The sequence below is a fragment of the Lactuca saligna genome, chromosome 6 (assembly GCF_052625555.1).
Source record: "Lactuca saligna cultivar CGN05327 chromosome 6, ASM5262555v1, whole genome shotgun sequence".
NCBI classification, from domain to species: Eukaryota; Viridiplantae; Streptophyta; class Magnoliopsida; order Asterales; family Asteraceae; genus Lactuca; species Lactuca saligna.
Window position 1 is genome coordinate 159,730,377 of NC_136422.1, and position 12,010 is coordinate 159,742,386.

Genomic DNA, 12,010 nt, shown 5'->3' on the forward strand with positions numbered 1-12,010 from the left:
TCTGAGTAGTTTTGCGAGCTCAGTTTTTAAAGAAGCAATTTCCTTATTCGCCTGAGAAAGTTAAACTTTCTGAACACCAGAACCCGAAGCTTCATTACCCTTCGGTTCTGTTTTGACAACAACTTTGGGTGGAACGGGAGAAGTTTTCACAATTTTCACAACATCATCTCCCCCTTGTTGCAGAGTGACGATCGGCTTCGTAACACCCTTCATCTGGCTTAGGATTTCAATAGCCGGAAGAAGTTTGGATGTAAAATGATTCCTGATTGTGAGAGTAAGAATTGGATCATGAGCATGAATAACATTCTCCCGTTCCACCCAAAGTTGTTGTCAAAATAGAACCAAAGGGTAATAATGAAGCTTCGGGTTCTGGTGTTTAAGTTAAGAAGAAGGGCATTTCTGGTGAAAGTGACAAAGATAATGAAACGATTACTGAAGTCTTGAAGAGAAAGCAAATGGACAAAGAGTTAGATGATAATCTTTGTATCACTAGAGAGATGGAAGAAAGATAATGAAATAAGAAGGAAGAGTATGATGCTCTTGTTTGCAAGAAGGCTCTATTTCCTCCTTGGACTAGGGAAGGACTGGTCAAAGAAGCAATTGAGTTTCCTAGCATGTACTGGCTAGAACTTGTTGTCTCTTTTGATTGTGACAACTCAAGGGACTCTCAATTCGATATGCCTATAACCAAAAAGGAATTTGCATTTTACTGTTTTGATTCAACAGTTGAAGTTCCCTCTCTTCATCCTCAGGTTGATCATGATCTTATTGACTACTATCTCAAGTTCGGTCAACCTCAATACCTGACGTGGAGTGCTCAGAAGATAACCAGTTAACCACTGTCAAGGTGATGAAATCCTCACCTGCTGGGAAATTTTTTAATATTCAGTTTCGGGTAACCAGAGGTTCAGACAACTCGGTCCATACAATTTATTTAACAGATCTTACTAACTTAAATCCTCACGATTAGATTTTACTGTTTAATATTTTGCTCACAAATTCAAAGGAGTATGAGCCGATCCTCGGTCATCTTAAGAGGATGTTGGCCTCTTGTATCCTTGAAGTTGCAAAAATGGATCAAGAGGTGGCTCATGTTATGAGGAAAAGACCGACTCTGAAGCCTACTCGAAAGCCTAAAGATGTTAAAAAAAATGAAGTTGGGTCAAATTGACTCTTCTAATCTAACTGTCATGTTCACAAGAGCCGAAAGTGAAAGGTTTTTGTTCGCTCTTGTTGATAAGCACTTGTTCTCCATTGACTGCTTAGAGCACATTCTTGATATTATTCAACAATGTAAGCAGAACAAAGAGTTAGACAAGAAGAATTTCACGGACATGCTTCGGTGGTATATCACTTTTCGTCAAACTCTGTTGGCCATTATACCGAACGTGTTCAAGACTGTCAAGAAATCTTCTGTTGTTCAACCGAACTAAGCTCTCGCCTCAATTGACGCAAAGGGGGAGAATGTTGAATATTAGAGTTGCGTCATTGGGCTTAATGTTTGGTTTATTTTGTATATTCGTATTGGGCCTGTCCATCCGTGTTTTGATTAGGGTTTAGCTAATTATAGTGCATGCATGTATTGCATTTAGGACGTTGTTTCTTTTGTTTAATAGCTACATTGTAATCATAAACACCTCTACAGTCGAAGTTCTTAATAGAGCTCTTCTGAGGTGTTAAAGTGTAATCATTCAACATCATTTGAGCCATTCTTGAGTTCCTTATATTATTGTTCTTGCTTTTCTGTTTAGAATCAATCAATCCAAAAAGTATATTGTTTCAACAGAGTTGTACTATACAATATAGTCGAGGCGGATTTTGAGGATGAAATCCAATTCAAGTGTAAGAGAATTGTAACGCTCTGTTTCAGTTTAATTTTTTTAGGAATATTAATAATGTAATAACTAATTATATAGAAATGAGGAGTTATTAGCGTTTTAATTAATTAAAAATTATATTAATAGGATTCTCGCTACCTTCTGGTAAGGTGATTAATTATATAAATAAATGAGGTTTAATAATAAGATTAGGGTGTTAGTTTGTTTTTTTTTTTAAAACCACTTCTAATCATTTATTGCTACGCCGTGCAGCACACACGCAACACTTGTTCCTTCGCAGCTGTTTGTTTTTCAGAAGACTTCTTACTTAAAAACTGTTGCGCATGTGCTGCGTGGCGCAACACTTGACCCTCTGCTTCAAACCTCTCCTCGCCTTACTATAACTTATTGCAGCAGTCTGCAGAGGTTAAAAAAACAAAAAAAAAATTTATTACATGTTGTAGCCGTTTGATCCCCTCTTCTACTATAAAGAATTACAGAGATGATCCGCAGACTTCAAACATTTTTCGTTTAAAAAAAAACAACACCTAAATAAATCAAGCTACTTAAATAAATAAGGAATTATAAGTCCATAGTCTGTTTTGTTATTTGTGAAACTTTATATGTTAAGAGAATAAAGAGTAGGGTTGTTTTTTGTCAATACGCCATGGCTCAAGGATAAAAGCTGCCGACTTCTGAAATTCGAGTGAAACGTTGTCCTTTTCCCATGTACGACGACAACAACCTATGAAGCCTCTTTCCGTTTTGAAGCATGCAAATCATGATCATTTTGGAAGGCATTTGATCCCTCCCATATTTACCCATATATATTTTAGTATATATGACACTATGGTTGGGAGAGTGAGAGAGCCACTGGTTCGTATTCTAAAGAGAACGATGCAATGTCAAACCCACATCTGGTGGACATTACCTGCTACAGTGATGCAACGATGCGGCTGGTTGGGAGTGAAATCCAATTGAGCTCCGATCGAGAGCATTCACTTTCCAATGAGTAATCTTCGTCGATTTTGGAAGAAGCAGCGACGTGATTTGAAGGAGGGGTTGAGTCCGATGGGAAGAAGGTGTCTTTGAATGAAGTCAACCGTCGGTGACAGTACACTAACGTATCTCTTTTGACAATCGAAGGAGGTATCACGTTGATTTCTTATTCTTTTTAGGTTATCTAGTTGGGAGTTGGGCTTGATGTTGGGTTGTCAAAATAATATGGGACTTTATTGGGCTTAAGTTATGGAATCATGGATTTAATAAAATGCCCACTCTCGTTAATTTAGTAAGAGGTCATTTCGTGGGAAAATTGGTATATAAATCAGAAAATTAAGTTTTTTAAAATAAACATATACTATTAAAAAAATAAGGAATTATAAAAGAAAATTTAACAAGGTCATATTAACAAAAATAATAAAACATGTGATAAGAAATAATATTTTACAAACAATTTATATGGCACACCCCCGAACCGGGACAGCGGAAATGTCCGAGGGCGGATGATTTCATGTATAGTATCATAACAATTGAATATGAATGAAACATATCAGTCAAACATCATACATTGAAAATACACACTTACATAGTTTACATATTGAATTTGTTCATCAGTTACATAAAAGTAAGAAAAGTAAAATTGTTTGAAGTCGCACCACTTGATCTCATAATCGAGCTTATTACTTGTTGCTAGATCCCTGAGAATACAAATCATTTTGAAAAGAGTCAACCAAAAAGTTTGTGAGTTCATAAACATTTTTTTATAAAAATGGTTTTGTACTTGTTTAGAGTAGTTCTCATAGTGCTTTCAGAAATCTGATATTTCTATAAAAATAATTTGTAAGTCTCGTTCTAAAACTATGAATAGTTGCATGCCTGTCCTAGGTTATCTTTTGTTTGCAAAAGGGAAGCGAATACTCCCAGAAAATCCGATATTTTCTAAAAAAGAAATGGTTTGAAATATTTGTGTCCAATATTATATTAATGCATGTGTGTCAATGTTTGCGAAAATAGAAAGAGGATGATCCCAGACAACCCGATGTTGTCTACGTAAGACAATGCTGGAATCTCAACTATCGAGGTTGAGTACCAGCGCGTATAGGTTACCGTTTTATCCAAAAAGAAAAAAAAAGGAATGGTTTCCCGTAAATTTTATAACGTTAATTCCTCTAAGTGATTCGTTATAACCATACTAGATAATGACAATTTCGCCTGTCTTGGCGTTTTTCGGATGCCGACGGAATAAGGTATGGTTTGTCACCCTAGACTGGTTGTAACACACACGTTTTGAAATCGTGTTTTGTAATAAATAAAATTGTGAAATACTATATGAAATTGAATATTGAGTTCTAACAGATGGTTTTTACTAGAAATGAAGTAAAACTATGTTTAGAATCACTCAGAAAATATTGGATATCTTATAAGATTCCAATTAAAAGCCAAATAATGAAATTTAGCGAAAATATAAAATCTTAAATAAGTAAAATTTTATTATTGAAAGTTGTAAATAATCTCGTTAGAAACTTGTAGGCAAAAATCTCGTCGAAATCCGAGTTATAACGAGGAAGTTATGACTAATCGAAGATCCGCGACAAAAACCGGCACGACGCCGAATGACGTAAAAAGTGAGTTTTTGATAAACTAATTTTTAGTCTTAGTAATCTAAATGAAAGTCGTAGTATTCGTTAAATCGAGAAGTACGATAAAAAGAATGCCAAAATATGACTTCGTATGAGGAAGTTATGATTTTTCGCAGTTTCAGCTTAGCAGTAGACAACTAAAAACTCGTATTTTAGATCGAGTGATTTTTAGCCGACACAACCTAAACGAGAATTGAAGGTCTTTTCATTAGTAGTACAACGGTAAAAAGTCTGACGAAAACAGATGTCGAATGAAGAAGTTATGAATTTTTAACGGATTTTCCTGTCCCGGTCTGTTAAAAATAATAATATTAAATTTAAAGTAAAAACTAGCCGACGAAGTCTTAACGAAAGTTGTAGAGCGTAATTTTAGCTACGTATGCATATAAAGAACTCCAAAAACGGAGTCCGTATGAGAAAGTTATGGATTTTAGAAGGTTTGAGTGCATTTTTCGAGAAATTCGCATGGAAAGGAACCGGCCACGTCACCCTCGCTCCGGGCTGGCCACGTATCCGAAACAGATGCATGGCGCGTCTGAGGAGCAACGCTTGTTGCACAGGTGTATGAAACCTGCGAAGCCACCGGAGACCCTCGTTGCTGCCACGTCCCTCGCACGAGGAAGCTACGTCACCGAGACGTTGGACCAGTCCGAAGTCGACGTGTGTCCGAACCTCGCTTCGCCACTGCTGCCCCTCTTGCATGCGAGCCATCTGCCTTCGCATCCTGCTGCCACATGTTCCTTCTACCAGCGCATCGTCCGAGCTTCGGCCCTATAAAAGGGAGGCTGCGAACCTTCCCAGGTAATTTTGAGATTTTGATACTTTTCACCCTAATTCCATATTTTTACTATTTTGACTTTCCCCGAAGCCCTGGTATCAATTTTAGCACCCGAAACACATCCCGAAGGTCCCGAAAAGCCCAAAAATATCTTTTTGGTTTTGAAGCCCTACCTTCGCAGAGCTCGGTTTTCAATATATCTCCCGATTTTTATAGAAGAAAGCTATTTATAGTAACGAAGTGTTGCCTAAATTACTATTTTGACCCCCGTTTAATTCAAGATGAGTTCAATATATAGGAACAATTGTATGTTATGTGTTATATGTGCTATGTGCTTTTCAGTGTTATTATTATGGGTTATTTTCCCGTGTTATTTTATTTGTTATTTTTATAGAAAATGTAATACCTTTGACCATGTGATCAGTGAAAGGACTTAGATTCACATTGGTACTGGTACGTACCTCTGGCCATGTAGAGCATGTCTCCGTAAGAGAATGACTTTTATTCTATGGCATTGGCAAATGGTTAGACAGGACTCTAAGCCTAAAATCTAACAAGATGTTAATCAGAAATTGTATGTCTTCTATGCCATTTGGGCCAAAGTTTTATTGATGTATATCAAGCATTGAAAAGTATATCTTTGAATAAAGTCTTTGATTGATATGAACGCTTGTCACATGAGTTCACATATGTCTTTGTTGTTCCTCTTTGCTTCTGCCATATTGATGTATATATATGTCATAACGTTATATTGTATCTATTATTGAACTCACTAAGCGTCACCGCTTGCCCTATCAATGTTTAACAATTGCAGGTGATAAGTAACCAGTATGATCATATACTATTGAAAGATTTAGAATAGTTTGTAATAGTACTTTTGTACTTCAGTTTATGTTTGTATAAATTACAATATCCTAGGTAGTTATGTAATATATAACACTTTGTAATAGACGGTTTGTATCCAGTAGTTTGTAACCTCTTTATCAATGTAAAATATTGTGTTTATGTATATGTAAGTAGCATGTTTTGGAGTAATAATATTGTGAAGTATAAAAGTTTGGGTCTTTCACTAGCCTAGTCTAACTGTAGCGAACAACTCAGGTGTGGGGCGTCACCCCCATATAGATCTATACACAAACTCACGCTCTCCCTCCAAAAGACTCTGGTTATAACTACAGGCTACGATCATACACTCAATAAGTGTCAACCGACACGTCTCACTAGATCCTTAATCGAATTTACGTGGAAAAAGAAAGAAAAACATATAAGGTATATTCTAGGCCCAATAAACATGTAAGAGGATAATTAAGGCCCACTAAACATGTGTATTATTTCCAGGCTCAAAAGGAATATGAATGTATATCCTAGGCCCAATATACATGTAAAATGACAACTAAGGCTCACTAAACATGTAAAAGGACACTAAGGCCCACTAAACATGTAAAATGACACTAAGGCCTACTAAACATGTAAAAGAACACTAAGGTCCACTAAATATGTATATTAATTTTCCAAGCCCAATAGAGGAAATAATATATATATATATATATATATATATATATATATATATATATATATATATATATATATATATATATATATATATATATATATAGGTTCAAATGTTTTTGACAACTATTGTGTGCTTGTATGCACCAATGAGAATTCAGGAAATAATTAATTATTAAATAAATCATTTAAGGTTATTATAGTAATCTTGGCATATTTAAATATGGTAGATAATTAATATGTTCTTTATTATTCCTTTAAATATGGGATGTCAAAGTCAAAATTTGTTGAAAAAACCCTAGCCATTTTTTTTCTCTTTCTCTGGAAATCATATTAACGCTTCAAAAATCACCACCGATGTTCTCAAAACCCATATTCTGCCTAATCACGTCTACAACGATTTATCCTCCCTCTCGTTTTTCCAGCATTGGTCCCTGCTATTCAGCGGGGTTTCGGAGGTTTTGGACTACCGTAGAAGGGGAGATGTGCTAGAGGTTCGATCAGAGGGCGGGAGGGGTTCCGATGGGGCAAAGAAATCAACGATGAAGTTGAATCTTCATAGGCCTTGATCGATGGGAACAGAAGGGAAAGAAAGCGAGGGGATGAGGTATCGATCTCCAATGAGTGACTAGACCGAAGAACAAAGGGAGAAGCAGCGGGGTGGGGCTGTTGCTCCGATCGAAGCAGGTCAGGAGGTGGAGAGGATGTGGTGGTGGTCGCTGATTCTTCTTCTCCGGTGAAAAATCTAGGTATTTTTTTATTCATGTCTTCCGATTATGGTTTTGGTTAATTATTTATATGTTGATAATAAATTCTGCTAGAATTTTGCTGTTTTATTTTGATAAAATTTTAATATTTATATGTTGATAATGTATTCTAACAGAATTTTGTTGTTGCATTCTAACAGAATTTGTGATAGAAATGGCTTGAAGAATGGTTTGAAGAACTAATTGGAAAGGTTTGAAGAATGAATTAAAGAATGATTACACTAAATGCAGTGTTGTAAAACTCGCCAAGTTGGCCGATTACTCCTCCGAGTACTCGCTACTCGGCCCCTTACCGAGGCGAGTTACAAAATACCGAGTACTCCCTAATCGGCCTATTTACTAAACTAAGTAGTGTTGTAAAACATGGTCAACTCGGTGATTAATATGTATAATATACTTAATGATTTATTATTTAACACATACATGTGATTATTACTACATATATATCTTAAATTTTCTGTAATTATTCACGAAGTAAGACCATTATGTGATTTTTCAGCTTTTGTGTATTCACATGTATCTAATTTTGTTATATATTTCAATCAACTTATGATTTTAACTTATGATTTTGACATATATAATTTCCCTAAAAATATTTCTACATGAATTACCGAATCCGAGTACTCCCCGAGTACTCCCGAGTACTCCCGGGTACTCGCTACTCGGTAGTCGGCCGAACAGGTATCGAGTAACGAGTTCTGCAACCTTGACTAAATGTTTAAGAATGTTGTTATTTTTTAAGAATTACACTTGTTATTCTTTCAGAATGTTGTTATTATTCAAAGAATCACAAATAATTGTTTGGTACATTATTAGTTCAAGAATCTATTTTGTGTATTCTTTTTCAAAATGTATTTAGTAGTTTATGATTGGCATTATGTTATTCAGACAGAATATGTTAGAATGTAGTTATTTTTCAACCTCGAATTCCAGAACTTTGTTATTACTCAATAATATTCTAATAGAATAACCTTCTGAAAGAGCATCATTCTAACTAAAAAAATATTCTGACAGAATAAATCGGTAATTTTTACAAATTAAGTTAGGATTAAAATTGAATTAATTAAAAATATCATTTTTTTTAAAAAATTAAGAGAATTAATTATCCATAAATATCCAAAAATTTCCTTTTATAATTGTAGTTAATTGTCCAAAATACCCTTTTGCTAAAATTTGTGTGATTATATGGTACATGCTATCCCATTGTAATATCATACACTCTCAAATCATCTCCATTGACGAATTCCATCCGTTGGTCCAGATTTTTGCATTCTGGAACACAATAGTTAGTAAAAACAAAATAACCTAAGCCTATATATATATATATATATATATATATATATATATATATATATATATATATATATATATATATATAAGTTAACATGTCTAGATGTTTTAAAAGTATATATAAGTTATGCAAACTTGCATCTAACACGGGTATCAGAGCTTTTAGCATGATAAAAATAATTTCTTGTTTTTGACCTTTTTGTCCCTATTTTTAGAAAAGTTATAGAAAAATAATCGTAAGTCGAAATTTGGATACAGAAACTTTGAGAGTTTGGAAAATGAGTCTACTTTATTCATAATTTTTATTAAGATTTTTAATTGTCTCAAACCCGTGTGAAACTGTTCATCTTCACAGACTAGTCCAAAATTATTCCGGAAACGATAGACAATTTTGTAAAAATCGCCAAAAATTGTAGAAAAATCGGTTGAATGCGTGTGAGTAGTCATTTTTAAGGTATAAACCTGATCTTTTTTCATGTAAAACATTTTTGAAAAATATTACCATTAAGGTGGTCAAAACAGTTCGAAATTATACCATATTGTTTCTGTTAAAAGCTGATTTTTGGGTTTAGGTTATAGATGTTTGAACACAACACTTGTTTTTGCTATTTAGGGTGTATAATCTCATATCTACAAGTTTACATTTAATATATAAGACAAACCATATTTTTCTCATGGTTTTTATGAAGAACTAGGTGATAAACTTCATATTCAAGTAAAGATCTAAAAGTTAAACACACAACACAATAGTACATGCAAATATCCAACGGTTAAACGAGAGTTAACTTGTATCCTCCCCTGAAAACATTAAAAATACAAAAGATATGGGGGTATGAAGCTCACCTTGAGGTTTTTGTGATGTAGATGAAGAAGAAGAATCTTTGAACCTAGCTTGAGTTCTTGATGAGATTTGTGTTGTTTTGGTGTTCTAAGAGCATAATCACAAAAATGGAGTTGGAAGAGGAAAGATCTTTGTAAAAACTTAAAATAAAACAATGGAGTTTACCATGGACTTACCAAGGAGCTTAAGAATCACCCTTTGATGATGCAGAACTTGAAAATGCTTGAGATAATCTTGAGAGAATGGTGAAATGAGAGTAAAGTTTGAAAATGAATGGTGGAGAGGGGAAAGGAAGGTAGGCCGATTAAAGGGAGAGGAGTGGGGAGAGTGGGATTGGATATTTGTTGGATAATAATCATTTGCATGGATGTATGTAGGATACAACATTGTTATTTGTGGTGTATTATTGAGGCAGCATGCATATAAAATTCCTCCTTTCTTCTCTTTTTTATAGATAGGCTAATCCGAATTTAAGGATTTCTTGGCCCACATGATGGCCTAAAATAAATATCCAATAGAAGTTTTCAGCCCATTAGGGCCCAAGGAGAGGTTTTCGGTCCAAAGAGACTAAGTGAAGAAGTTATCGGCCCACGAGGGCCCAATAAAGAAGTCTTGGTCCAATAAAGATTTTGGGTTTAGGATTTTCGGGCTAAGGCCCAAAGATGATTAGATTTGACTTATTGGATCGAGTTTTAGAGCTTATACAAGGAGATTATATTGTTTAGGAATTCACATCTTAACCTAATTTTGCCAGGTTACACAAGAAATTATCTTATACAAGGATAGAGATCCTAGCCCTGAATTTCTAGTTGTGACATTATAAATTTCTAAAAGCTTCTTTATAAACAACAGTATAAGTTTTATTTGTAAATCTACCATCCTTATCTAAAATTAACAATTTTAATCATTCTCTACTTTGAACTCTAGATAAGATAACATACAATTGACCATGTGTAAAAACCGGATCTTTAAAAAACAAACCAACCTTAAATAAGGATTGTCCTTGGGTCTTGTTAATTGTCATTGTAAAAGAAAAGGTATTGAAATCGTTCCAGTTGTTGTGCATTGGTTATATAGAAGGTAATGTTGATATGGAAGTTATTCAACACATATTAAAATTAGCTTATCATTACCGAATTTTAGATTTTTGAATGATAAATTATGTTGATCTGGTCAATGATGTTTATTGATTTTGATATATCTTTAATTTCTTTGAAATTTTGCTAATCTTCAGGAATTTCGGGGATTTGATATGCATACACATGGTAAATAAGCGGGAAAATATGGTTCTGAGCTTATGAAGTTTTTTTTCACAGGACAAAAAAATTCTTGTAATTAAAAAACTTATAAAATTCGTAAAAAATATAAAAATAATAATAAAGCATGAATATTTTAATACATATGCGGATCTAATATATCTCTCGTGACATTGAAAAATCTCAAAATTTACTAACATTAATATTTCTTGACTTTTTGAAAATATAAACATAATAAGTGTAACAAAATTGGGTAAATATCCCTTAATCAGGGGATAGGTGCGTTTGGTAATATTGACATATTTTGACATATTTTGTTGCCATATAAAAATTTATGAGTATTTATGAGTATTTATGAGTATGAGTTGTAAAATGAAATTCAAATTGAAGAACCAAAACAATAACACGTGACAAATTATGGATTTAATAGTTTGACACATGGCAGAATGGGATTAACCCTATTCATTTATTAGATTAGATAAGGAGATTAGATTCACAATTTATTAAAAGTATTATGACACTTAATTATATTGGGACGTTTATTCAAAGTAAATAAGAACGTTAAGTTCTATTATTTGGCAATTTAATTATGGACCTAGGCTTGGTAAAAGTGTATAAGTATATATTTTACCTTAATTATTAAACTAGGGTTACTTTTATGTAGTTTTGGGGAAGACCTGATACCTCCAGCTTAAGCATGTGGACTCTATCTCTCTTCTAGTGATGTGAGATCTCATGAACTTATTTATTATAAGGACTATATGATTGTGTTATGTGAAACCATGAAAAAAGCCTATGAAGTGAGGGAAGTGGTTATGGATTAGACAACTGGAGAAAAGCATCGCATAAAAGGGAGACCAGTTATTCAGTCTGGATGGCCTTGTACGGATGGTCAACTACATGAAGCCTCTTTGAGGAAGGTGGTCTAGGGCAACTAGAGAAAAGCCTCTTAAGTCAGGAAATCTAGTTGTAACTAGTGATCAAAATGTTAACATTCGTATATGTTTAGTTATATGTGATAGAATGTAAACAATATGTGATTTATTACTTGATGTTTATATGTGTTATGTTTATTGCAGATGATCTGTATAATGGGTGGATGTTGTGATT

The 12,010-nt window shown here is 33.9% G+C and overlaps 1 long non-coding RNA gene across 1 annotated transcript; it reads right to left on the reverse strand.

Moving 5' to 3' along the window:
- Nucleotides 1–3,392: 3,392 nt before the first annotated feature.
- LOC145003412 (uncharacterized) lies at nucleotides 3,393–9,960 on the reverse strand. Its single transcript, XR_013661958.1, has 3 exons — nucleotides 9,821–9,960; nucleotides 9,647–9,731; nucleotides 3,393–3,517 (listed from the first exon to the last, which is right to left on the reverse strand). It is a non-coding gene; the product is annotated as an uncharacterized LOC145003412 (long non-coding RNA).
- Between the last annotated feature and the right edge of the window lie 2,050 nt (nucleotides 9,961–12,010).